Here is a 26,703-nt window from a genome sequence, read left to right as displayed (position 1 = left end):
ACGGGCGTACCCTTGAATAACGCGGTATTGTACCTCATGAATTATTGATACCAGCAATATCTCGGTATCGAGACCTCGGGAAATACACCCCGCGCCGCGCGCGAAACGGCAGCGGGCACGGCAACGGCACGCCGCATATCGATTTCAGCTCGCGTCGCGTCGTATAGAAATTAAAAGCCACGCCGCCGCGCGAGCAATATATGAATATGTCTACGTAAGGCAATTAATTCCGAAGATCCTCGGGGGAGTCTCTCTCTCCCCGAATTTCGAGGTGGAGGCACTTCGGCCCTTTCGGGACTCGCGATGCGAATTTCATCGTCGAGACTGTGGACTTTTTCTACAGCCCATGCTGGCATATTTCGAAGCTCCGGCATTTTCAAGTCGACGCGACGTGAGGAACGAAAATTGGGGGGATTTTCCATCGAGGTGCGCTCGCAAGAGGGCTGACTCCAGCGCTTTGAAACTCCGAAACTTAGACGCTCCCGCGGGGTTCACGGAACTCCCTGATGGGACGTGGGGGATACAGCTATACTATACGGAATTTCAGTAGTCCGACGCTCCCGCGGAACTTGCCGGCGAATTCGGAATCTTCGGCGCATTTGGTAACGGAACGTTCGCGGCGCTTTGGTAGCTTGAAGAGATTTTCAGCGAGCCCCCTTCCCCCTTTCCTCTCTCCCAGAACGTGTCAGCGGGGGGGGGGGAGAGGGGGGAGAGGGGGGAAAGGGCGCGTCATATCGATTCCGGCCCGTCACGCGGAAATTAAAAAACGATACGGCAGGCCGCTGCCGCGGCGGCGGCGGCGGCAATATAAATCGCCTTGACATTTATGCGGAATGCGTAACAAGCTTCTACTGAAAAATTCATGAGCAGCAGCTCCCGCGATCGAGTCGTTCGTCGATTCGCGAGATGCGAATGTTCATTCGTTGAATTTTTATCAGCGATACCGCTGATTATGACGGCGTATTATTTTTAATGCCTAAATAATAATACACGTATAGGGCGTTTATATACATTATTTTCCATCCGGCCACGCTAATGCAGCACGTAAATAATATAGTGGCGTATACGCAAATTCAAAAGTATATTCCGCACGTAATTTAAACATTGAAAAATAACACATATTGTCGCATACTGTCGCCAATTGTTTATTAATATTCCCGTTCCGCCTCAACTTGCGACAAAATTCTAATTTCAAATGTTTACTCTAAAATAGACATTATTTAATGCTTTGGAAGGTAAAGCGTATATTTCACGGGTAGGGGTGAGAAGTGTCGAGGAAAGGAATCGTGTTGTATTTCTCGGAAAGGACGGATCGGCTTTGGATTAAAGAGGGGAATCTGGGGCAGCGCCCGTGGACACGTACACGCGTAAAGAATATTCAAGCCGAACGTATTAAAGCACCGTGCTTTCTACCCCGTTCCAATTTACGAGCGTAATCTTTGCCTTTGTGTTACAAAAATGCGTGGCGTCGTGCAGCGCTTCGTGTCGCGCGCTTTGCACGCCGCGCGTTTTTCGGGCCCCTCCGCGCGCGGGGAAGAGACACGACGCGGCGCGGGTGCTCGTGAATCATAATCGGAGCGGAAGTAACATCCGCGATATAAGCGAACTTTTGTAGACGGGGCTCCCCCGTAAAATAAAAGGGGCCATATATCAAGATGCGCGCCCGGGAAAATCTCCTTATCTCAACCGTATATACGCGAAAGAGGGGCCGATATTTTCGCGAGAGGACCCGGCGACTGCTGCAGCCTCGGGTCGTCCGCGTCGTAGACGAGCTGTGACACGATAAGATCCGTTTCACGATGTTCCCTGATGTGCATCCCTCGATGTGTCGCGTTTATTACGATCGGCGCATAAATCCCGCCAAGAAAATTTCTGGCGGGTGGTTCGAGCCGTAAAGCCCAGTATATTAGTTGCGCGGAGCGACGACGAACGGTTAGCGGGCGATGACTATCCGGACTGCAAGGGTTATTGGCAGTTTCCACGGAGGTGCAACGGGAAGGCACTATCGGCCGCTCGTCGTTTTTATCGAAAATTACGAACTTTATAGACTCCGCGACAGCCGTCGCTTGCGCCCGTATCTGTACTGTGCCCGATTGGCGGCCGATGTCTGGACAGCGATAAACATTTACTACTATAGTAAACTCGCTCGTCGGACGAACGCGAGTCCGTTCCGAGGATTCGGTCGTCTCTCTTTTTTTTACACTCTTTACACAGTAAAAAAATAATTGCAGTTACCATAATTTAACTATAATTTATAGTCATTTTTAGTGTTTTTTTACTAAAAATGCTATAAATATACCATACTGTAGAAGATATTTTGTATTTATATTTAAAAAACGATTCATTCAAATGTTTGCTAAATTTTTATGTTCAAAATTCATCCGATGTTAATCTATCATATTGTTACGTTAATTTCAATATTTTATATAACATTTCTTAATGTTAAAATAACATACTTTACGAATAAGAATAAATGACAAAAATTATGTACTTTTTTAAAATGTAAATTCTAAGATAAATGAAAAAAAATAAATGTACGTGTTAATTTATCAGACTATAAATGTCAATTTTACTGAAGAAATATGTTTCCACAATATATCATCAAAGTGTTAGACTTTTATGTTAATTTTTATACAACGTTTGTATTATTTTTTAATATATTCGTCTTGTGTTTTAAGAAAAATTTGAATGAACCGTTTGCAACATGTGAAATGTGTTAAATTTAACACAAATTTTCTCCAATTGTGTATAAATATAAATTATAAATATTTCCATAAGACGTTCCTTTACATCAATTCGGAAGTTAAAAATTCGAAAAACTTGGATTTTTATTATGACAAAAGAAATTTTGTTACAATTATACATAATTTAACTATAATGTATAATCATTTTCAACTAAAGTATATATTTGCTTGGTTGAATTATTAATGTACCTATAATCATTTCCGGTGCATATTATACGTATATTTGCTTGATTGAATTATGAGAACAATTATTATTATTAACATTATAGCATTAATAATTACAAACATGGAGGTCCTAATTATTTTATCATGCAATTATATAATCATAAATATTACTTTCCTCTCTCAAGTGTATCTCAGAAATTAACTTCAAGTGTTATAACTTTAAGCTCATCGTGAGCCCCCTTATCTCTCCTCTACACGTTGTAACAGCACGGACATAAATCATAATTCGGATCATGTCCGTGATTGAAAATGCCGGGGGTGAAGGGTTAATCAATCCCCGGATCGCGTCTCTCTTTCTCTCGAGTCGTAAGGCACTTTTTATTCGCGTCACGTGTGTCGCGAATTGCAGGAGTCACGGCCCGCCTGTAAAGCGGACCTGTCGTGATACAGTTCTTTATATCGTTATCACAGCGACAGGTATCTATATATATATACATATATATACACAGCCTGATACGTCCGTTGCTCGAGGCGTCGCAGTTAATTTTTTTTTCACCGTCAGTGACTTTATATCGGCGTTCCGTCTCGGTGTGATTAACGTTGCGGTCTTGAAGGCAGATCGAAGATAGATGTACGAGTCTACAAGAGGATCGAGGATCGCGAAGTTCCGGGGACATCGGGAATCCAATAATTTCGGAAATATCAGGATAATATATCTGAGGAAGAGCCGCGGGGGATTTATCTGCAGCCGAAAATAGGAGTTGGGGATGTAAAAGGTCCAATAAATTCAGGATTGCAAAAGGCCGCGGACTCGAAGGAGAATCGAAGGAGGGCCCAGAAGGAGGCGAGCACTTCATATAATTCGCGGATCTCCGTGAAAAAGTTTCGCCCGAGGAATAATGCCCGAACACGAGAACGGCATTTATCCCGCCGTCTAATCTAATTTCGACATCCTCGCGTTGGGGCGCCTATCGAAGACGTCGTCGTTGTCGGGCAGTCCTAAAGACCCCCGGACTACCCCAACGGCGCGGTGATTTAGGTCGCAAGCACCAACGACGTGGATTTACTTCGCCTCTCCACCGCGAAAACTTCTTCCATTCTCCCGCCTTTCCTCGCCCGCTCGTCGTTGTGCGCAATAAAGGAAAAAAGGGAGGGAGGGAGAGAGAGAGAGAGAGAAAGAAAGAGAGAGAGAGAGAGAGAGAAGACGTGACCGCCGCCGTTTGTGCTCGCGCATCACATTCCGCGTGTTTCGCATCAGATCGGGAGTTCTTAAGACAGCCATTTTCAAGTCCAATATTCTCGCCCCTGAGATATTGTATTTATCGTTGAAAGTTTGAGAAGTTAGACGCCTCGTGGAATATTAAAAAGTTATAGAAACCTTCGGGACTAGGCCGAGGTAATTTGATGTTTGAAATTAAAAAGTTAGGAATATGAAAATCTTAATCATCGGGTCGATTTGCAGTAAGTTTGAAAGAATTACTAGAATTACTTTATTTCTCGTTGTAAGAAAAATGAAAAAAAAAAGTTGTGTACGATGCTGAGTATATCATTAATGATGAATATATCAGCACAATTTCTTCGACGTTTAACTATACAATTAATCGATCGAACTAATATCGTGAGAAACGGCAGAAAACCGGAGAAACATTTGTCTCAACTTCGTCCGCCAGCTTTAAGATGTTATTCCGGAATATCCGAGAATGTCGGGACGCTCAGAATGGTTTTAGCGAAGGGAGCTTTTTGTGACGTGTGCGAAACAAATGGCGGATTATTAGATGCTACGTCAACGATAGTCCTTCTGCGCCACTCCTGTCAGCGCCATTTATTCCTCGTTTCCCTATCAACCACCCTCCCGTTACGTCTTCCATTATGCCTATCAACCCTTGCATCAGTAAAATATACATTCAGTATATAGAACGCGTCGCTCCCTTTTCGCCGTCGCTATTGAAGTCTTAACTTCTTGTCGGATTTCCTCGGCAAATTTGCATCCAGATATTTTTACATCTCACAAACGCAATTTCTGAGATTAAAATCTGAACACACGCGGAGAACCGGGAGAATAACTTTGTCCCTCTACTTCCGTCTACAGATATGTATCTCCGAAATTTTATATTCTGCCTGTTTGACCGTCAAGCCGGACCGTCACTGCAGCACAACGTGCCCGCGGCTTACCCATTCGAAAAAACATTCCCATAATTCGTTCATCTTATTCGCGCGACCCTCGACCCGTTTGATTCTCACGCGCCATTTAATCCCACATATTCCCGCGCCGAAAATCATCGGATTCCCGTTAATGGACAGGAGCCGTTGGAAGTTAGCCGTTACACCGCGGGCTTCCGGGCGGAGTTCCAGGCTTAATCCGGTCATGAAATAGCCGGAGTGAGTTAATGCGCGAGTAACGGGAAACGCGCGTGTCCCTCGATAAGCCGAACGGCGCGTCGCCGCCGGACCGTATGGTGGACAAATGAAGGGATGCCTCGTCGTAATTGTCCCCGGCAGGGAGATGCCCCCCCTCTCTCCTTTCCCTCCGTTCGCGCGACTGAACACATCGTGCGAATTCCGAGGAGCGGACGGCAGGAACGTGCGCGCGCGCGCTCGCGATCACGACGCATCACGGAATCGGGAAAATCTCGAATCGAGAGTCATGGTCAAATAGTATAGATCCGTTTATCCGTTCACCAGAGGAATTGCCTGAACGCGGTTTGTCGGCCGCCGGATTGATTCTCTCGACGGCGCAGCGCTTATTCTGTTGTATCCCGTACGCGCGGTTTCTAGGGACCGAATGACCCTACTGTCACACACGTCGTATATACACGAAGCCGTCCGCGGGGCCATCCACCGTCACCGGAGGGCGGGGGGGGGAGGGGGCGGGATGATCCCCCCGGCGTGGCCTGTCCTGGCCTGTCCGTCTATTGATTTATGCAATTTACGTGCGTTATCGGCCGGAATATATGTACGTTAGCCGAATACCACCCCCGATGATCGATGCGCGAATGCGTTATATAACAGCGCGCGACTGTTGCCCTCATAATTACACTAATTACATGTAGTGCCAACAACTGATTGCGCGCATTCAAATCTGACACCTGTCCGAGGGCTTTGCGGAGGGCCCCTCCCCCCCCTCCCCCACACCGCCGCGCGCGGCGCCGCAAAACGCGGAATCATCGTGACACGCGCGCGTGCCGGTATAATATTATTCATCTCGTCGAAATTCCGCGCTATTGTTTTCCACGCACGAGAGCGAGAACGAGGAGGGAGGGGGGAAGGAAAGTGGAAGCGGGTGGAGGAGAGGGGAAACGGACATTTTCGCTGACCGCGCGCCGAGTTCGAGCGCGTCTCTCTCGCTACATTATCGATTTTCCCGTTTTCCGCATCAAAGCCAGAGCTTCTGGCAGTAATGAGCTTTCCATCAAGGCGAGGGTGAGAAATTAGTTCTTATACGGGGAGGGCTTATAGACCTATCCTCTCTCTTCTACATATATATATATATATATATATATATATATATATATCCCGTTCTCGTTCTTCTTTTTCGACGCAACCGCGCGCCGAAAAAAAAAAAAAAAAAAACAAGAGTACTTAACTGAATTATTGTGGGTTATATCACCGCGCGTGTTATTTCGCCGAGGAAAGTTTCATTCTCTCCCTCTCTCTCTTTCTCCCTCTAATTGCAGAGAACACTGAGAGCTGTGTAATATTCCGCCCCGTAGTAGTCCGCGAACTCATTCGCCAGAAGAAGGACTTTAAATATCTCAGCGCTTTAACTGCCGCGCGCGTGGTAATCAACAAGTAATCATCGCGGCGATCAAACAATAATCAAGTTACGTAAGTCGTAGCCGCGTTTCCGTGGAAACCACGGAATTCGGATAATAAAGCTGTTTTTCCCCGCTTAATCCGCATTATTCGGGATACGTCGCAATTTCCACGGAGAATAAAAGTATAATTTAGCTATCGCGGGCGGAATTCGGTCGCCGCTACGGTACATTTTATGTGAGAGTGAATCAATTTTGCTGTAACACCCAATTGTTTGATTTTGCAACAAGATCTGTTTGGCTGGAGTAAATTTGTTCATAGAAACATGTTAATTTCCTGTTAAAACAAACAATCTATCCGTTTCGATATTACAACAAAATTATCGTCGACCGAATGTCGCGGAATGAGAATAAATGAAATAGAGAATAGAAAAAAAGAAATAGAATAAATTTACAACTGGAGAAAATACTTTGCTGATGTCACAAAACAATTTCAGCAAACAAAATTGTCAAGTCTTCTTAAGCAATTTTTTGCTGTCTGTATAATAATTAACAAAGTTTGCTACTGCTTTAATTATTTGCTGTATTAGCAAATCTTTTTTCTTTGTAATAGATGTAGGTAAGCATTATACAACACCTTGGCCATTTAACATTATAAAGGCACAAATTTTATACAAATTTATTTATTGTTGCATTTTCTTGGGAAAGACGATAATAAAAGAACAAAATATTAAAATTGTTATAAAAATAAGTGATTTTTCAGTAAAACTGTTTTTTAATGTATTTTGTTAGAATGTTTAGGTCAATTTCTAGGGGTGCTTCATACTTATAGCTAAAGCAATATATATGTACACTGGTCCAAAAAATTAAAGGATCACCTGTTCTAACCTCTAAAAATAGGCAAACTTCAAGATAGAGCAACTTCGTCAAAAATGATCGTATCGAGATGTTCAAAAAAGCATTTTACAGCTTGAAATCTCTACTTTCCAAATCGGTACTTGAGAAAACGATCCTACTGATCTTTCATGGAATTACACGGATAGAAAGGGAGACCCGATGAATCTCAAAATTTTTTACGAACTTTGACAAGTTCCACGGCGCGAATAAAAATTCGCATGCAAATGCAGTTTACAGCTTTCGAAAGAGTGAATCTTTACCTTTAATTTGCTTTTTTTTTGAGCGTTGTACGATTTTTTTTCACCGAGTTATTCAACATTGAAGCAAAAAGGGTCATTTTTGCTTCAATGTTAAATAACTGGATGAAAAAAAATCGTACGACGCTCAAAAAAAAAGCAAATTAAAGGTAAAGATTCACTCTTTCGAAAGCTGTAAACTGCATTTGCATGCGATTTTTTATTCGCGCCATGGAACTTGTCAAAGTTCGTAAAAAATTTTGAGATTCGTCGGGTCTCCCTTTCTATCCGTGTAATTCCATGAAAGATCAGTAGGATCGTTTTCTCAAGTACCGATTTGGAAAGTAGAGATTTCAAGCTGTAAAATGCTTTTTTGAACATCTCGATATGATCATTTTTGACGAAGTTGCTCTATCTTGAAGTTTGCCTATTTTTAGAGGCTAGAACAGGTGATCCTTTAATTTTTTGGACCAGTGTATATGGGAAGATATTTTTTTCCAAATATATTATATTCCAAATATATATATTTTTCCAAATATATAAAAGTTTCCAAATATATAAAAAATTAAAATAAAATAATTATTTTCATTTTTTAATATAGTTACCACTTATTTCAATGCATTTTGAAATTAATTTTGAAAATCAAAAATAATTATTAAAAACTGTAGGAATGAAGAAGTACTTAATTTCCGCAGTGTTAAATTATTTTAAGTATAAAAATTCAGAATAATTTTTTAGTACTTAACGCAGAAAAATTAAATTTTATCCTTTTAAAAACTATATTCAAATAAAGGGTAATTATAATGAAAAATAATTACCTTGGACTGTAGAACGGATAAATGTTTTTTAATAACACAGAAAAAGTTCAGCCTTTTAAAAACTATATTCAAATAAAAGATTATGAAAAATAATCACCTTGGAATGTAGGGCGAATGAATATTTTTTGTAACACAAAGAAAGATTACAGTTTCAGCCGTTTAAAAATTGTATTCAAGTAAAGGGTGGTTATGAAAAATAATTACCTTGGACTGTAGGACGAATGACGAAGAAATTATCTCTGCAATGAGAAACACAAACGATGTACCATTTTAAGTACAAAAATTTAGAAAATTTTTTTATAGTGGTACAGAAAAATTAATTAAAAACTTAATTTATCCTTTAAAAATTACATCTAAATAAAGATTACTTATGTTAGAAAATAAAAATATTTATTTCGTGTTGTCATTTTTCTTCATATTTTTTGAACCAGAAACTTTAGGATCTTATATAACGTAACATTCGAAGCGTCAGCCATCATTCGTTTGTCTTCCCGAGAAGTGGATACTGGCAAATTGAAAATCCATCAAAGACCCTAGTTATTAAAGGGAGAAATAGAGGGGGCGGTATTTGAATGCTAACGCGCGCCATCGCTGTCAGTACGGCGGAAGGCTTCTGAGGGATGGAAAGTTCAAGTGCGGGTAGTATTCGCTAATTTCACTTTCAAACGAATGCAAAATTCACCGAGTAGTATAGGCGAACACCTATGACGACGGCACAGACACACGCGACCCGCTATTTTTACGCCTCTCACCGACCACGTGTCTCGATTCGCAACGCTATCGCGCGCCCCGCGCCGGGGCAGGAAGCAGCTGGCTTTGATAAACGACGAGTCAAGTGGCGCCACACGGACACCCCGCTTCCTCATCGGATTGAGCCCATTTTTACAATGTTTTACATCGGGGCTTCAAGGACGGGATCGCAATATCCTGTCCGGGTAACTTGCAGGGGGCACTACATTATTCCACGTCATCGGGAACACCGAACTGGCTGCCCAGATTGGCTGAACCCCAGGTGCCGCAAATGTCGTTATGTTATCCGCATTGTTCGGTAACAATCTCTACGCCGAGGCGGATTGTCCGAGTGGTCAAGATACGATTTTAAACATAGTTCGCCAACAAGTGTCCATTTGGGGGTGTACGTTGAGGGTGCGGACCGCACCTGGCGAGGGAATAGTTCAAGTAGTAAGGGAAACCAGAGAATGCACGGCAAATTACGGCTGCATGAATATTCATTGCACGACGAATTCGATAAACTTCACCTTCACAGGAAGCGCGGTGGAAGGCTTTCCTGTGAAAATCCCTCCGCGCGTCTCGCGGACTCCCACGCCACCAATTAATTTCTACTATTATCAGCTAATTATCAGCAAATTTCCGAGCAATATTTACCGAGGGAAAATATTCCCCGCGCAATTCGACGTGGATTCACACGCGCGAGAGCGGGCGAGTTATTCGTGATATTCAAGAAAGATGAGATTGTCGAGATTGAAGCCGTCGTCCTTCTGCTCCTCCTCCTCCGTTCACGTTCCCCGGAAGCGGAGTATCGTACGCGCGAAATTAGCCAGCACGCAAATATGTTTACACGTTCGCACGCGGCGGCGGAATTGTATACCGCCCCTCCGCGTCACCGCCGCGCCGTCCCCGTCGCCGTCCGTCGCCGCGCGTGTAGCCGACGAAGCGTGTGTTGGCGGCGGCGGCGGCGGCGGCGGCGGCGGCGGCGAAGAAGAAGGGGCGGAAGAAGAAGCGCGCGGCGGGGTGGCTTCGTCCTACTCGCGGCGGCGTGTGTGTGGCGACCGAGTTAAGGGGCGCGGGGGGAACGCGCAAGGGTGGCTGCGCCGCGACTGGGGGTGGGAAAGGCATAAATGGGGAGCGAGACGCAGTCCTGTCGGGAGCGTCGCAGCGGGCGGACGCTCACCACTGGCAGCTTCTCTCGCTCGCCTCGCCTCGCGCGCTCTCTCTCTCTCTCTCTTTCTCTCTCTCCTCCTCCTTTTCCTTTCTCTCTCTCTCTCTCTTTCCTTCTGTCTCTCTCTTTTCTTCCCCCCTCCCCACATCTCTCTCATTCTCTCACTCTCTGACACTCTCTGGCTCCTCTCCAACATCCACCACCCCCATCCCCCACCCCTCCCGAATAATCGGCATCCTCGGGGCCTAGTCCTGGTGGGTGTCTCTTTCGGATCCTCGGGAGCGGGCGTCGCTCGCTCGCCTGTCACAGGCAGTGTCCAATCGTCCATCCCTTTTCCGAACCCTCCCTCCCTCTCACCCCCTCCCGTTCATCCCTCTACCGCCGTCCTCCCTCCCGCTCTCTTCTCGACGCCCTCCCTCCCACTGGTCCTCCCACCTATGCATCCCACCCGATGAGCGCGGCGCGCGACAACTTCCTCGCGAATCGCGAGATCCACTGTCGAAGCGGAGGCTGCGCCTTCGATCGATCACTCTTCGAGACGACGTCGACGACGACGACGACAACGACGCCGTTGACGACGACGACGACGACGACGACGAGACGCCGTGATCGATGAGCGCCGTCGGCGGCAGGGGTGAAGGGAAGCAGGCGGCTCCGTTGCCGTGGAGGGCGACGATTCCGCCGCGGAATTGACGCGAGTCCGCTTAGGATCGCCGGGCGCGGAGCGTGTCACCACCGGTCGCGCGCGCGACCTGCGACAGACGCGAGAGAGCGTCGACGGGAAACGTCGACGTCGACGGCGACGGCGACGACAACGACGACGATGACGACAAGTAGTATACCGCCGCTGCCGCCGCCGGCGGTCGTTCCTCGGTGCCGCCGTCGCACGGTCCGGAAACGCGAGGAGAACTGATTCTGTGCATCACGCGTGTATATATATATATTTATATACATATATATATATTTATATATATATATATATACGTAAAATACGTGTATCTCGTAAACCGGGCGTTCGCAGTCCACGACGGCCGATCAAGATCACTGCCTTCGTGTGTGAGGTACCTGCCCCTGCGTTTAGATCCGAAAGAGAGATTGGAGTAACGGGGAGTCCGGGTGCGGATCGACACGTAGCGCGACACGATATCTCCGGCGTTGCCAGGGGATTCCCCAGCGCTTCCCGGCTTTACCGTATCGCGTGTCGAGAGGTGTGCGCGAGACGAGTCCTTCGTTCAATTCCGGAATCCGGTGAAACACAGTGACGAAACACACGTTTATTTTGAGAGCTGTGGGAGAGAGCAGATCTCTCTCTCTCTCTCTCTCTCTCTCTCTCTCTCTCTCATCGCCTGATACGAAGTATCGCTGAAATCGAAACCTCGTACTGTTGTTGAAAAGAGAGGAGAGAGAAAGAGAGAGAGAGAGAGAGAGAGAACAAGAGGGCGAAAGAGATTGCTGCTCCCGTTTCGCGCGATGAATTATTCCGCGTTGTTGCGGGGAAAGCGGATATTGCATAGTGGATGATTATCACTACCGCGGGAAATGATGGGAAAAATGAATCCCGGCGTTTTGTCCTCCATCGAGCTCTTGTTTTCGGGGAGTTTTATGAGCAAACAAAAGGGGCTGGAATATGAAGCGGTGAAACACGGAATAATACGGAATAATACCTGATGTGACGGAGCGCGAATAATAAAATCAGGATGAAAACGGCACGCAATTATATGACAAATACATAGGGATTAAGGGATGAATAGTAGAATTTCATTTGCACTGGGGAGACACGGGAAACGAATAAAATTTTTACATTTTGCCCAAAAATGTAAAAGTTGGGACTTGAGCAAAAAATTAAAATTTCTTACCAGAGAGATTTTGAGTGAAACGAAAATTCAATAGTAGAGCCTGATCGATAAATCCAATCCATCATGCACGTGCCGAACGAAAGGCAAAACTCGTTTAACTTAACAAAGTCTTAGATAACGCAATCGAAACGGAGGATGGGCGGTGAATGTAGACATTAATTAATAGAATTTGAACGATCTGACTATAGGGTAAAGAATAATCGGATTAAACGGCATAACGTAAAACGGTAAATACGTCGACGCGCGCGACGCAAGGACGATACACGGTGTGTTTAAAATTTAACGGGTATACGTAAAATTGTCGGCAGTGACATGTGCGCTCTTACGTAATCGGGAGTTACCTAGTAAATTGCGGCAGAAATAAGAGAGGAAGGGAGGAGGGTTGAAAGCTCGGGTTATAATTAATGAAACTTATAACGTGAAAAACGCTACGATATAATAGAAGATAAATGACTAAGCGCGATCTACACACACGGTAACTTAATGCATAAATGCATTGTTCACGTATATATTATGTGTTAGAATTAATTCGTATTTATAAACAGTGGAGAGAGAAAATACGATGTAATATACTATTCCCGCAAGATAGATCGCCTTGTAATTCCCGTTATATAGATAATCTATATTTATTATGGAAAATGTTAACCTGCACACGCACACACACACGCGAGTGTATGATATTCCTCTCTCTCTCTCTCTCTCTCTCTCTCTCTTTCTTTCTTCTTATACCTCGTGGAAGAGTAAATATTCGAGGAACATAATGTAAGGAAGCCGGGGGAAAAATGAATCGTTATAAGCATTACTTGCATAACCCACGTAAAACGTACACGCACGTTAATTTTCTCAAAGATCGAAATCGCGCCCTTTCGAATTGCTCAGATTCAGGCGACATTCCGCCGAAATTGCGCCGTGTGAGATTCTTTTGATCGCCTCTCGTTAGGCTATACAGGCTCGAAAAAGCGAACAGTCGCCGAAGGTATGATAAGAAAAAGGCAGGTCGGGGCCAAGCGGGGGAGGAGGCCGATATTGCTGCACAAGCACCACCGTCGGAATGGCCCGCGGTTAGGCAAACCGATGCCTCTTATTCCGCCGATCGCAAAATTCACCGAGCGAAGACGATTCTCTTTCCTCCTTTGTATTCCTTTTTTTTTGTCGAGGAAGATCTCCATTTCTGTACTGTACGTTTCGAAGCTCGAAATGACGAGCACTCACGCGGTCGCGTTTCTTCTTTGATCAATTTGACGATTCAGAGAGACTCCTCGCTTTTATGCTCCGAATTAGCGAGAGAATCCACGAAACGACAAACACAACGGCAATTTTTTGCACCGAGAGCCGCAGTTGGAGAAAAAAAGCCTCTGTTATATGTACGCCTCGGTGGCGTCATCGAAAAGTAAATAAGGGATAAAATTGGGAAGGGATTTATTTAATCATCAAAATAAAGTGGCGTATAATTATACGAAAAAAAATAAAGCGAGAGTTAATCTAATGGAATAATTTCATTCGAATAATATCCAGCTCTCATTCCTGGATAATTTTCCCGTGCGTAAATTAATTCCGTGATAGAATGAGAGGAAAGAGAGAGAGACAGAGAGGTGGGGGGAAAAGATAGGAAAGGAGAGAGAGAGAGAGAGAGAGAGAGAGAGAGAGAGAGAGAGAGAGAGAGAGAGAGAGAGAGAAAAATAAAAAGGGATGGAGAGAAAGCGCGCGATGCGGTCACATGGCCGGCTCGGCGGAGATATTTGCTTGATTAAAAATTCGCCAAGCGCGAATCGCGGCGCGCGCACGCGATTATTACATTGAAAATTGATTGTTTGCTCATTGCGATGAAATTCTTGAGTCGGCCGACCGCGAAAGGGGATAGGAGCACGAGTAGGTGCGCTGAAAATTGCTCCCAGTTTTAATGGACCTCTCTCTCCCTCTTTCTCTACCTTCGCGTAGAAAGCGATTAAAAAGGACTACCGTATATCCCGCATTTTTTTATGATACATCGAGTGATCGGGTATCCGTGAAATGCGATAGAGGCTTTTTTTCGTTTAATCTGATATGGGCGGAGGATAAAAACGCCGGTATTATTTCGCGTAAACGCTATACACCGCCCTCCGCGGGGGTGCGCGCGAGATTATTGTTCGTGATATAATCGAGGGCCACGCGTTTTGCAAGTCCCCGTGTATATACGTGCAGTCCCGGCATCCAATTGCAATTTAACCGTTAAACTGTTGCCGAGGAGCTCGCGTATTTTTAACGCGAATCACTGCAGGTGAATCCGGAATTTCGACGAATGAAATTTTTTTCGAGCGATTGATCGCGCGGATAGAAATGCGCGGAAGGCACAATTTCGAATTCTTCGAAAAATAAATTCGCAGAACTCCGCAGGAAGACTCCTGCGCTCCTCGCGTCCCTCTCGCGATAACTGATCCGCGGAAATTTTTAATGCGTTATAAATTCCGATTTGTTGGCCTTTCCGTGGTATTTAAAATTGTTGGAAATTCCTTTCTTCGAGTATTGAGATCTTCGCGCGGAATCTCGATCGTCTCTCTCGAGCTGTCTTCAAATCGGTCGAAGGACTCTCGCGCGTGCAGGCACGATCGAACACGCATACCGATCTCCCTTCTCGCGCAACGGAACTTATATCCACAACTTAAATGGCAACTTCCTTTAGACCTACAAAACACTACCACGTTTACTCGAGACGACGCAGCCTCGCGGCCGACGTGACATATCGCGGCTTCCCTCCCCGAAAGCTTCCTCGACGAGAACGAGGGAGTGGACAATGCTTCCTCCTCGGCACGGCGAGTCCGTACACGAGGTCTCCTTTCATGGAAAGAGCCGGCCGTGTTAGCCGCCGTCGCCGTCGCCGCCGCCGCCGTTGCTGCCGCCGCGATGGAGGAGGAGGAATGCGAGGATGGTATAGGAATCGGCCGGCGTGCGGAGGGAAGCGCAGTCGCGGGGAGCCCCCGCTAAGAGGATCGCCAAGGGGACGCACGATGATGTTGCTGCGATATCGCCGCGATGTTGCGGCAAGGACGTCGAATCAATACGGTGCTATCGGTTGTCAAGTGCTCGCTCGCGCGGCGGCGACGCGCCGCGCCGCGATTGCAAGCGATCCGCCTCGCTAATCGACGAGGGAAGACTCGTCGTCGCTCACAGAGATAGCGGCCCGTCGGAGAGAGAGGCGCGTTCACCCCGCAGACACGCTCGGCGGAGAGACGGGGAAGTGACGGGGCGCGCGCGTATGCGCGCTCGCGCGCGCGCGTATGTGAGTGCGTGTGCGTGTGTGTGTATGTGTGTGTGTGAAAAGAGCGCGATGAGGCGCGCGTTCGAGGACCTGAAGCCACGTCGGCTGCACGTATGTATAATCGCGCACTACAGATCGCTCGTACGATCGCGCTTTAAACTACCCTAGAGCCGAACTGTATCGTTCGCTCGCACGCACCGTCAAGCACGAGGGTGCACGAGGGTGGTTAGCCGGAGACTCGAGAGAGAGTGACAGAGAAAGAGACATGATCGGCTCGACGACGACGACGACGACGGTGCCCGTGGAACGATCCCGCGCCGCGACGCGGCGGATCGAGTTCGATCGAGTGCTTCTGTTTGGTGACGAACAATCGGAGTTACGCGAAAGTGCCAGCGGCACCACGGAAACGGCGGATCTCACTTGAGGAGGAGAACGATTACACGTAAATGTCACTAAACAGGTTGGTAGAAGCGTCGGGGTCGCTTGGTAATTTCTGCGGTTAAGTCGCAATGCAGAAATATAAAAAAAAAATATATATATATACATGACACATGCATAAATTGATAAATTTATGCACTGAAACTGTTGGTGTATATTGACAGAACGCAGATGAAAAAAATTACGTTTTGAAACGCCGATTCTTATATAAGTATTTAATCTATATGGGCCGTGTCTTATACTCAGGGAAATGTTTCGCTGTTTCAGCTGGGATTCTAAATATTACACTTAAATTATATCACTATTTTTTGTATCTGCTAAAAAATTGTCTGTTATACGTAGAATTTATAACAACAATATTCTAAGAATATATACAAGAAAACATAGGTCTCATAACTAAATATGATTGGAGTTTGGACTATTAAATGTCATAGAAGAACTTTCTAGCTAAATTTGACAAATAATTCAGATATAATTTCTATCTCTGTTATCTATATTGATCAAGCACAAAACATATATGATATCGCAGTGCTTACTAATCACTTATCCGTTTTAGCTAATTTTTCGTACCTAAATAATTCTTGCTATAATTGCAAGATTACTTTTTTCAGTGTACTTTTATCATTATTCACTTTTTTAATTATTATATTCGCCAGAGTTTATAGTCGATTCTTCTTTAGCAAACAATTTCGCAATTTAGAGCATCAGTCTTGTGCAAATTAATGTAAACAAGGTAATTTTTAAGTTTATATATACTCTTATCATAGAAAGGACTTGCATTGTTTATTGCGATATATTTTTAATAATTAACATTCTGTTCTTCAAAAATATTGTAATAAACACTGCAAATTAAATCTTTTTTATGCATTCAAACAAAACAATAGGTTGAAATAACGTCAAAATTACGTTAAAATAAATCGTAAAGTGGCTTTTAATAATTTTGAAACTATTCCAATGCCATCGTGACTTTTTGTTCTGCTTAGATAATAAATGTATCTAAATCTAAAAAAAAAAAATGTCTTGCTTACTATAAACTTGCACAAGTCTGTACAACTTTGTAAATGAGCTCTAGATAATAATTATGTCTCGCCTGAAGTGAGCCGAAAGAAGTAACTTTGTTATCTTCGAATCCCCGCGACGTTCGAAGGGCCACTCGATCGTCTGGGGCGCTCTGTGCGCCACGCTAATTGATTAAATTAGATTATAATGCCTAAATGGATTACAATTTGCGTGTGATGAATGCGATTGTCACGGTCGATTGGACAGCCTGAATATTAGGCGTGTTCTTGAAGATTATATCAGATCGCGCCGTTATGTGCCAATACATTAGGTCAAGTACCAGGGGGGGAGTAATCTCCCGATCATCCTCTCTCATTGTGTCAGGCGTACTCCCCGATCTCTTTTTCTCCCCTCCGTTCGAAACTTTCACGAAAATTACGCCACATTTCTCGCAACCATCGCGTCGCAATATTCGTCGCGATCGATCGGGCGAATATCGGTGTCTCCGTTCGAAATCTTCCTCGCACATTCGCACTCTCGAGTCGCATCAAGTACGTGGAAATCGCGAAAGTCGACGCGATGTCGACAGACGTATCCCCCCCCGTGTGTGCGTGTGAGAAATGCCGAAAAACAAAATCACGGCGAGACCCGAAGGCAGTTCGAACATTCGCGGGGGAAGAGCAACGGGAGTCGCGAAAAAGAAATAAATTAGAAATGTCAAAGTGACCGAAGGGACAGGTGGAGGGGGGGGGGGGAAGATAGGGAGTTGGTGCGATCCGGGGCGGTGAACGTCAGTTAATTCGCGTCGATCTAGCCGCAGGCGGCGGCGGCGGCGGCGGCGGCGACGCGAATTTTCACCCCGAGCACGTTCGGCATTTCTCACCACCGGATGGTTGCCGTGGGACGAGAAAGATAGGAACGAGGGAGGGTAGAGGGGGAGGAGGGGGAGCAAGCGAGGGAGGAAAAGGAAGGAGGAGAGTGACTTCCATATACCCGCGAATCAGACAATTGGGACACTTTATCACCTCGCTTCGCCGGGCTGCATCGGGGCGACGGATCGGCGGCCGTCGACGCGAGGGTGACGAGGGAACGGCCGGGGTGAGGGGGGGGGGAGAGGGTGTGAGATGGGCGAGGCGGAGGTATAGAGTGGAGTGCGAACGGGGTCGAGGAAACAATATTACACTTATCGACGAAGGGCCTCGCTCGGCTGTATAGGCCACCGACAGCTGACGCGGCTGAAGTTCGCCGCGGTAAAATTATCCCCGACCGCCGTCGTCCCTTCGCGAAGTTCGCAAAGGGATGTGCGCGCGGGACACTCGCATCCCTCGGACATCCCCCTTCGGGAGGACGTCGCCGAGGACACGGGATGATCGCGCCATCGAATTGAAAATTTCGCGCGAGTGATTTTCACATTTCACGCGTGCCGAACGGATGTAACGCGTAGGTATCTCGAATGTCGCGAATTCTCTTAAGCGTATAAATCATGTATTTTATATCGTTACGTGTATGTGTTTTTATATATTGTTTTTTCTTCTTGACGGCATCAATGAAAAGTGTTGCAGCTGTAAAATTTTCCACGAAATTTGTATGCGTATAATTGCTTTTTCCTCGAAAAAAAAAAATGAATTCGCAAAAACTCGGAATTATACTCAAATCAATAAAATTAATTAAAAGCGCATGCGAAATTTTATTATTTAAATAATACGCTCTCTATATTTCTAAACTAAAAATAAAAATACTTGCAAAGTTTTTGTCAAAAAAAAAAAAAAGAATGGATTCTTGCGACACTTTTCGATGCCGAGGTATATCGTGAAAATTTAAAAATGTTAATATGTAAACATTGTAAACGATTCCGGCTGTAATGACTATTTGGATAAAAAGCCATCTCATTCCCGTCGTGACGTGACAATTAAATCGGGCGAGAACAATTAATCGATTGAGAGCGCGACGAGAGTTGGATTACGAAAACTATTGAAATTTTCCAGGATCACCAAGTTACTTCCCTGAAAATCCGCCGCGAAGCAATCTCGCGCCCCGATGGGTAGGAGACAGGCTTTCCGGACTACTTCCCGCTCGAAGTATATCGCCTCATCGTTTCGTCGAGCACGGTCTTTCGATTATCAGAATCCTCCGCGAAAGTTTTCCCACGTAATCGCGGGGTAATGGACACTCCTCCCCCTCCCCCTTCTTGTTCCACTTTTATTATAGCGCGCTCGTTCACCGCTTTTTCAACCGCTACCCAACAACGTTGGAATTTTCTCGTTTGTTCTATAAAGTGGAAGAAGATAAATAAATCGCGCTCGGTGAATTGGGTTTATTAAAGCTGAAGCGGGGATTACACGAGTGGATTTTACTAGAATTAAAACAGAAAAAAATTAGCTGTAATTGATTCTCGTAATTGAAGCAAGGAAGAAATTGTAGAAGTGGATTTTATTAAATTCAACGTGAAGAGAGTCATTATTACGGTTATCTGTTATTACAACAATATTAGCGATTTAATGAAATTACCATTATTAATTGTAATAAATAACTTTAAATTAACCGCAACATTAAACCACAAAGGTTTGTGTTGCTGCATTCCTGCAATTTTGTTTACATTTTGACGAAACATTTTTATTGTGTTATTTTTTCATGTTTAAAAATAATTAATTCTTTCGAGCTTTAAAATTACACGCAAAAAAATCGATATTTTCGATTTATTTAGAGATAATGTGATTAAAAGTGTTATATTATATGAATAAAATTATATGAATCCTTGCTTCTCTCTTCTGCCACTTTTTTTTATCTCTTCGACGTCTCACTAACGATGAGATTAATAGAAAAATTGAAAAATGAAATATGATCTTAAGTCAGTCGCAAGAAAATTCATTTTCTCCATTAATTTTTTTCGTTTAAACTTAATCTAAATTCGAGGATCTAAAATGAGTATAAGAATTTCAAAAGCTACGAAGCCAAAGATTTGAAAATGCGCAAAGAAGCCCCAAAAGACCCTAAAATTTATATTTCTTTCTCCGAGCAAAGGACGCAAAGGATCGCAGAATAAAAATTCTCTTTCAACATTTTTCGTAACGCGCGAATTATTCAAAGAAAAAACTTGATGTAAATTAAAAGTGACTTATTATTGTTTAAAATACACAATGAGAGAAGAATATATTCCAGTTATCATTATTTAATTTTAATCTTTAAATTTTTATTTATTAATTGAATTTATTATTTACAGCAGTTTTTTATGTCAACTATATGTTATATTTACAGTTGTTTTAATTTAATCCTACGAATTTTATCTGCTTCAACCGCATTACAATTATCACACAACCACAATAGTATTGCATTCAACTATATCGTGAAGCGATTGTTTTTTTTATCTTTTCTTGTACACATTCTTAAATTAATTATTACCGTAAATGTAATCGTATAGGTAATCAAATTTTAAGAAAATTGTTATATTCGCGATTGCATTTACTATTGAGTTGAACAGAAAATTTGTTTTTTTTTTGCAGAAGCAAAGCAAAAGAAAGCATTAATATAAATACAATAAACGGAACAAATTTTTCATTCAACCCTGAATTCAACCTTGAATTCAATATTCAAAAATGTTTAGATTATTTATCTTTTGATACTTTTTGCTATATTAATATATATATATATATATTTGAAATTATCATGATTTATAGTACAATTTTTTATAGTTGGCACAACTATAAATATAAGGCTATTGTCGCTAACATTATAACAGTAACAATAAAAAATGGAACACCTAACTAATTATTTTACCATATAATTGTAGTCACGAATATCAAACATTTTTTTCCACAGTGCATCGCACGTCGTGCATGCCTCAATGTCTATTAAATTCACCAATATTGTCTAGATAATCAAGAATTGTCTTTTTATTAAGCTAATAATATTGCTGGTTGTCCCAATACAGTCTACTTCTTATTTTTCAATCTTAATTTGTAACTGTTACATCGTATCAGACATTTACCTGTACGCCAAACTGTCAGACGCAGCTGAGAAATCGTAACAGCTAATATCGTCTGGATGTCTATATAGACGTGATATTTCTATCGCGAAAGTGACCATGATATGCGGGCAATATGAATAATATGCAGACGCGATATTCTGATCTGAAACTATTTCACGAAGGTGAATCCGCGACGAGTCGTCGTCGCGTCGTGTATGACATTTTGATACGCAAGCGGCCAAAAGTCAAAGAGGGAATATTATTTTCGCTCGCCGACTCGCAGTTCGGGCGACGCGGAGCGTGTGCTCCCGGGGGAGGGTCGAGATAATTTATGCAGAAGACGGCAGAATTACATATTCCCGGAGCGAGGACTACGTCCATCGGCCCGAAGTTAATTGAATTCTTCGCCGTGGCGGCGCTCCAAAAAGAAAAAAAAAAGAAAAAAAAAGAAAAAAAAGTACTTATAAACGGTCGGCGCGCGCTGCGATTTCCGCGCGGAGCGAAGTTCCGGTTGACGGATACGGCTATCAGCCCCGAGCGAATTACCGCGAGTTCTCTATTAAAAGTGCTTACTCGCTTCCCGCGGGCAGTCGGGCAAGAGGGGCAGGAGGGGGGGGGTGAAAGGAGGGTGGAGGGGCCGTAATTAAGAGACAGTGTTCCCTCCGCCACTTTCTTACATTACTCCTCTTTCGAGATTTCATTTCTCCCCGAGAGACTTTACGGTCGACGCCGCGACCTCCCCCCCCCCCCCCGCCCTCACCCCTTCCGCTCTATCGCTCTATCGAATTACCCTATATTAGCGGGTATCCCCAGAGCGTGGCTCTTTATACTTAAACGATATTTGCTGCGCCATAATATCGCGTGGTTTTCGCATTAAGAGACATAATTGCTCGGAGGAGAGAGAGAGAGAGACGATTCTCCGCATCTCGCGTCGCAGCTTATAAAGAGCTAAAATCTCAGGAGGGGGAGGGGGGAGGGGATCATCGCGATTCTCGAAAAAGAAAGAAGTAAATGAAATGACAAACGTGGACGATTTGTGTGTGGGATAGATTCGTGCCGCCTAACCCTCCCGATTCCTTTGTTTATTAAACGGCAAAATCCCCGAGTGACTTTTCGTGACTTATACAAACGGCTGTGGACTGAGGAATTCCTGTCTCTTTGTCTCTTTCCGCCTTTCTAGCTCGCCGTCTCTCTTTCCCTCTCCGCGCCGTCTGCCCTTGACTCGGGATAAACGGGATTAAAAATTTAACAATGCGACCTACGGACGATTGATCGCCCGGCATTACCTGCGCTCATCGAGCGGTCGACACGAGCCTCACTTTCGTCGATGGCTCGATACCGGGCAAAGAGACCATCTATATTCAACTGTTGTCGCTTTTATTTCTTTATTCCGACGCCACTCTTAAGCGAGCGCCTTGAATCCTGATCGAAGGCGCGCTCGCATATGAGACGGGAAACAAATTCGAGCGGGGTTTTAATGATAATACCGTAGAAACTGCGTCTAGCTGTGTTCAAAGCCTTGATTAAGTATGTATTATATTTTCAAAATAATAAAAAAAAATTACGATAAAATTACAGATTATTCTAGATCGCAAATACAAAAGCGTTTAGTACGGCGCTTTAAAGCCTATACACGGAAAGTACGATTTTGTTGAAAGGTCTAAACATTTTGCTAAATACAGATCTGAAAATAATTTTTTATTGAATCATCAAAATAATTTGTTGGAATATTAAAACTGATGAGCGTTGCTATAAAACGTTTTAATATTCTAGCAATCAATTTGACTTTCGCACAAAATTATTTTGATTATTGAATAAAAATTATTTTCAGATCTGGATTCAGCAAAATTTGTTCTTTCCGTGTATCAAAAATTATTTTAATAAAAAATAGACATGTGCTGTAATGGGAACGTAATTAAGAAATAATAATTCGCAATTTTCATATACAAGTGCTTTGAGTACTCGAGATGGTTTATATAAAGTTTCATTGCGACACGGAGATTAATTGTCCTGCAAATTGTCAAAATTTACTTATTTGCAGAACAACTAATGTCTACTTTGTTCTAAAACTTTGCGTAAATCATTCTGACATTCTTAAAATAAAATGTACAAAGAAAGTTGAAATTTTTATCATTGCGTTTTAAGATGATTCAATTTTTCATAACAAATAAAGTAAATTTAAAAATATGCTGTTAAATATATACACGGAAAGAACGATTTTGTTGAAAGATCTAAAAATTTTGCTGAAAACAGATCTGAAAATAATATTTTGTTGAATCATCAAAATAATTTGTTGGAATGTTAAAACTGATAAGCATTGCTATAAAACATTTTGATATTCTAGCATTTTGACTTTCGCACAAAATTATTTTGATTATTGAACAAAAATTATTTTCAGATCTGGATTCAGCAAAATTGTTCTTTCCGTGTAAGATTTAAAATGTTATTAATGCAATTTTTATATGTACGTACAAGCTTATTTAAAATATAAATATTAACGCATTTCCAATTTTTAAATTTCACAGGAACTGTAGACGTGATACATTTTTAAGTAGCATTTATCCAATGAGGAAATAATATTTTCTAAATGTTTCCGAGTATTTATTTAATATTCTGATAATAGGCTGGAATAAGCATTTAAAAAACATTCGGAAAACATTAACTGCTTCGTTGGGTAAATGACATTTCGAAGCTTTGCCCTTTGATGTTTTGCGATACTTGCGAATTTACGAAATTACCCATCGAGCGGAAACGCGAATACATGTCGATACGAAATGAGCTTTCAGGACGCAATATAGAATATACAACTTTTTAGTTTTCCCTTCGTTACGCCGCTTCTGCCGTCGGAACTATTTCACTGTTGGTTATCTATCCGCAAAATCGACGTGCAAGAACAAAAAAAAAGAGAGAGAGGGAAGGCAACAAAAGGGAACGTTCGTAACGGGAAGGCAATAGCTGGCGGTGCTCGGCTGGAAATTGCCTCCGCTTTCCCTGCTTTTCCCATTCGCGCGCAAATGCACTACGCCCGCGAATATATTTTTCCTTTAATCCCCCAAGTAGATTGGGGCTCGCACGGCGCTCGTCGTTCGAGGCGGTAGCGGGTAACTGTGTATGTATATATATAGTGACATGGTCAGGGGAGAGACTTGAGCTCTTTTCGAGCTCTTGCCACGCGGCGTCTCCGCGTGAAAATTTAAAGAGCCGCGAATCCGACGTTTTCTTTTTTTTTCGGAAAAAAGATGCAACATTCAGTGATCTTGGAGTTGAGGATCCAGTGTTCTTAAATTTTTAAACTCAAAGCGATAAAGATGAATTTGATCGCGCAATAATTTCGGAATTGCCTTCCCCGCGTGTCGTATCCACGCATTGGAGTTCGAGGATTGCGAATTGGAGATTCGAATTCGATTCATACATATAATTTTAATTCTAATCCGTTCTTTTTTCTGATTTATCGAATTCTAATTTCCAATCCGCAATTCTCAATCTTCAAGGCAGAATGATTTTGCTGAAAGAATTAACATTTTGCTGGATAGATCTGAAAATAATTATTGTCAAACCATCAAAAAAATTAATATTATAAAATTATGTTATATAAAAATTATTAATATATCAAAAGAGTTTCGAGATATTCTAGCAATCATTTTGCGTTTCCAACAATTTTTTTCAAAGTCTAAGAAAATTTATTTTCAGATCTGTATTCAGCAAAATTGTTTTTTCCGCGCAGTGCGGCACTCAGCTTTAGAATTCTGCACGAGCGTGATCGCACCGAGGATTTGCCTCTCTCATTCGCGAGTAGAGGCTCCTCTGCGACTTGGAGGAAGATCCGCGACGCGCTGTAATTACTTCTCCGAGCGCGTCCGCGATCTTCCGCGCGCGTCTTCGTACAACTTTCCGTAGTCAACAACGTCTAAATCCGCCGGGGGACGAGAACGTAATAATCCAAGGGACGTAGCGATCCAATTCGAGACGGAGGACGGATCCGCGGAACCGAAATAACGGAAGCGAGTATTGGTTACGCGAGTGTGTGGCACGACTTGGGAAAATGTTACCTGAAAACTAAACGCGGCAGGCCGCTCTCTCCGGCTCGGGATTACCGCCGCGGTCCTTCCCGTGCGTCCCTTGCGCTCAAACGTAATCTCTCCAGCAGCCGAGAAAACGATTCCCTGCGTGTGGAAGGGCTCGTGGGAAGCACGTATTTTTATATCGCGATATATCGTTCCGCGCGGTACTTAATGCCGGCAATTTCCCAGCTGGAAAGCGCCGGCGTTTCCTGTAAACTTCGTTAAGAAGCACACTCGGTGGATAGATTGTCCGCAATCTCCGATCCCCCGGTATCTGTTCCTATTCCTGCTACGTGACCGCGGGCTTTAAGAACCGTAAGTTTCTTTACTTGCAGCTCGAACGATACGCTCGTGCGGAATAATTCATCTGGTAATCTGGCGGCCGTGTTTTTAATTCCGCTAATCTCTCACCGTGTGTATGAGTGCTGCCGCGCACGCACACACACATACACACACACATTCGCAAAAATTGACCAAAACATTCCCTGCAAACACAGATTATAACTATATTATACAATATTGCAGCAACAATGTAATATTTCTACAGTATATAACTGCACACAAAAAAAAATGATTTGACAATAGTAAAAAAAAATCTCAATAGCTGAATCAAACTTAGCTATAAGAGCTATCGCCTTAGTGTCATTGCTAAGTTCTGACTACTACAAATAAAAAACATTTATTGTGGAAAAAAAATTTGTTAGCTGCAATTGAAAGCATGTATTAGTAAGGCAGCTATAAAGATGGCATGGCCTACAATGTCTTATCATGTACACATTTAGCTCGCATAGCTAAGTTTATGGCTACACGGAAAGGACAATTTTGCTGAATCCAGATCTGAAAATAATTTTTGTTCAATAATCAAAATAATTTTGTGCGAAAGTCAAAGTGATTGCTAGAATATCAAAACGTTTTATAGCAATGTCAGCTTTAACTGATGATGAGATGATTCAACAAAATATTATTTTCAGATCTGTTTTCAGCAAAATTTTTAGACCTTTCAACAAAATCGTTCTTTCCGTGTATACGCGCGAAAATTTGATTTGTAAACGTTGTAATTGTTTTTGCAATGTGACACTGCCATATATGTATATCTGCAGAGCATTTAGCATTTATATTTTGCACTATATACTGCAAATATTATTAATTTCTGTTACGAAGATAAAATAGCATAGTAGATTCAGCTAAATATCATTTGATTTTAGCAACAAATATTTTTTGCTGTAGCACCTACATTTTAATAATTAATAAATTGACCTTCGACAGCAACGACATTGCTATTTTAAGGACACATCCTATTGTCAGCTGCCATAGCTATATTTTAGCTTTATTGGCTAATCCTTTTTCTGCGTGTGAAACTATTAACAATGTTGCTGCAACATTGCAGTTATAATTTGTGTTTCATTTACGCTGACTTTTACAAGTTGTACTTGCCGTCTCGAAATGGACGTATTTTTCAAATAATGGAACCCATTTCGGTGCATAATAAACATTTGCGGCTTTTATGCAAATCCGCACTGAAATTCTCATTTTTATAAATTATAAATGCATACATTTTTTTTAAATACACTCAAAATGTTTCTCCTAATTCTATTAACTCAAACATTAAAATGCGGAAAGATAATAAATAAAAAAGGC

General features: G+C 43.0%; 1 protein-coding gene across 1 annotated transcript in view; it reads left to right on the top strand.

The window, feature by feature from the left end:
* LOC105455726 (small conductance calcium-activated potassium channel protein) overlaps positions 1–26,703 on the top strand; it is a 125,384-nt gene that overhangs the window by 39,280 nt on the left and 59,401 nt on the right. The gene's annotated exons all lie outside the window — the stretch shown is intronic.

This window comes from Wasmannia auropunctata, unplaced genomic scaffold, assembly GCF_000956235.1.
Source record: "Wasmannia auropunctata unplaced genomic scaffold, wasmannia.A_1.0 LD335880.1, whole genome shotgun sequence".
In the NCBI taxonomy this organism is placed as follows: domain Eukaryota; kingdom Metazoa; phylum Arthropoda; class Insecta; order Hymenoptera; family Formicidae; genus Wasmannia; species Wasmannia auropunctata.
This window is presented reverse-complemented; position numbering and strand designations above follow the sequence as displayed.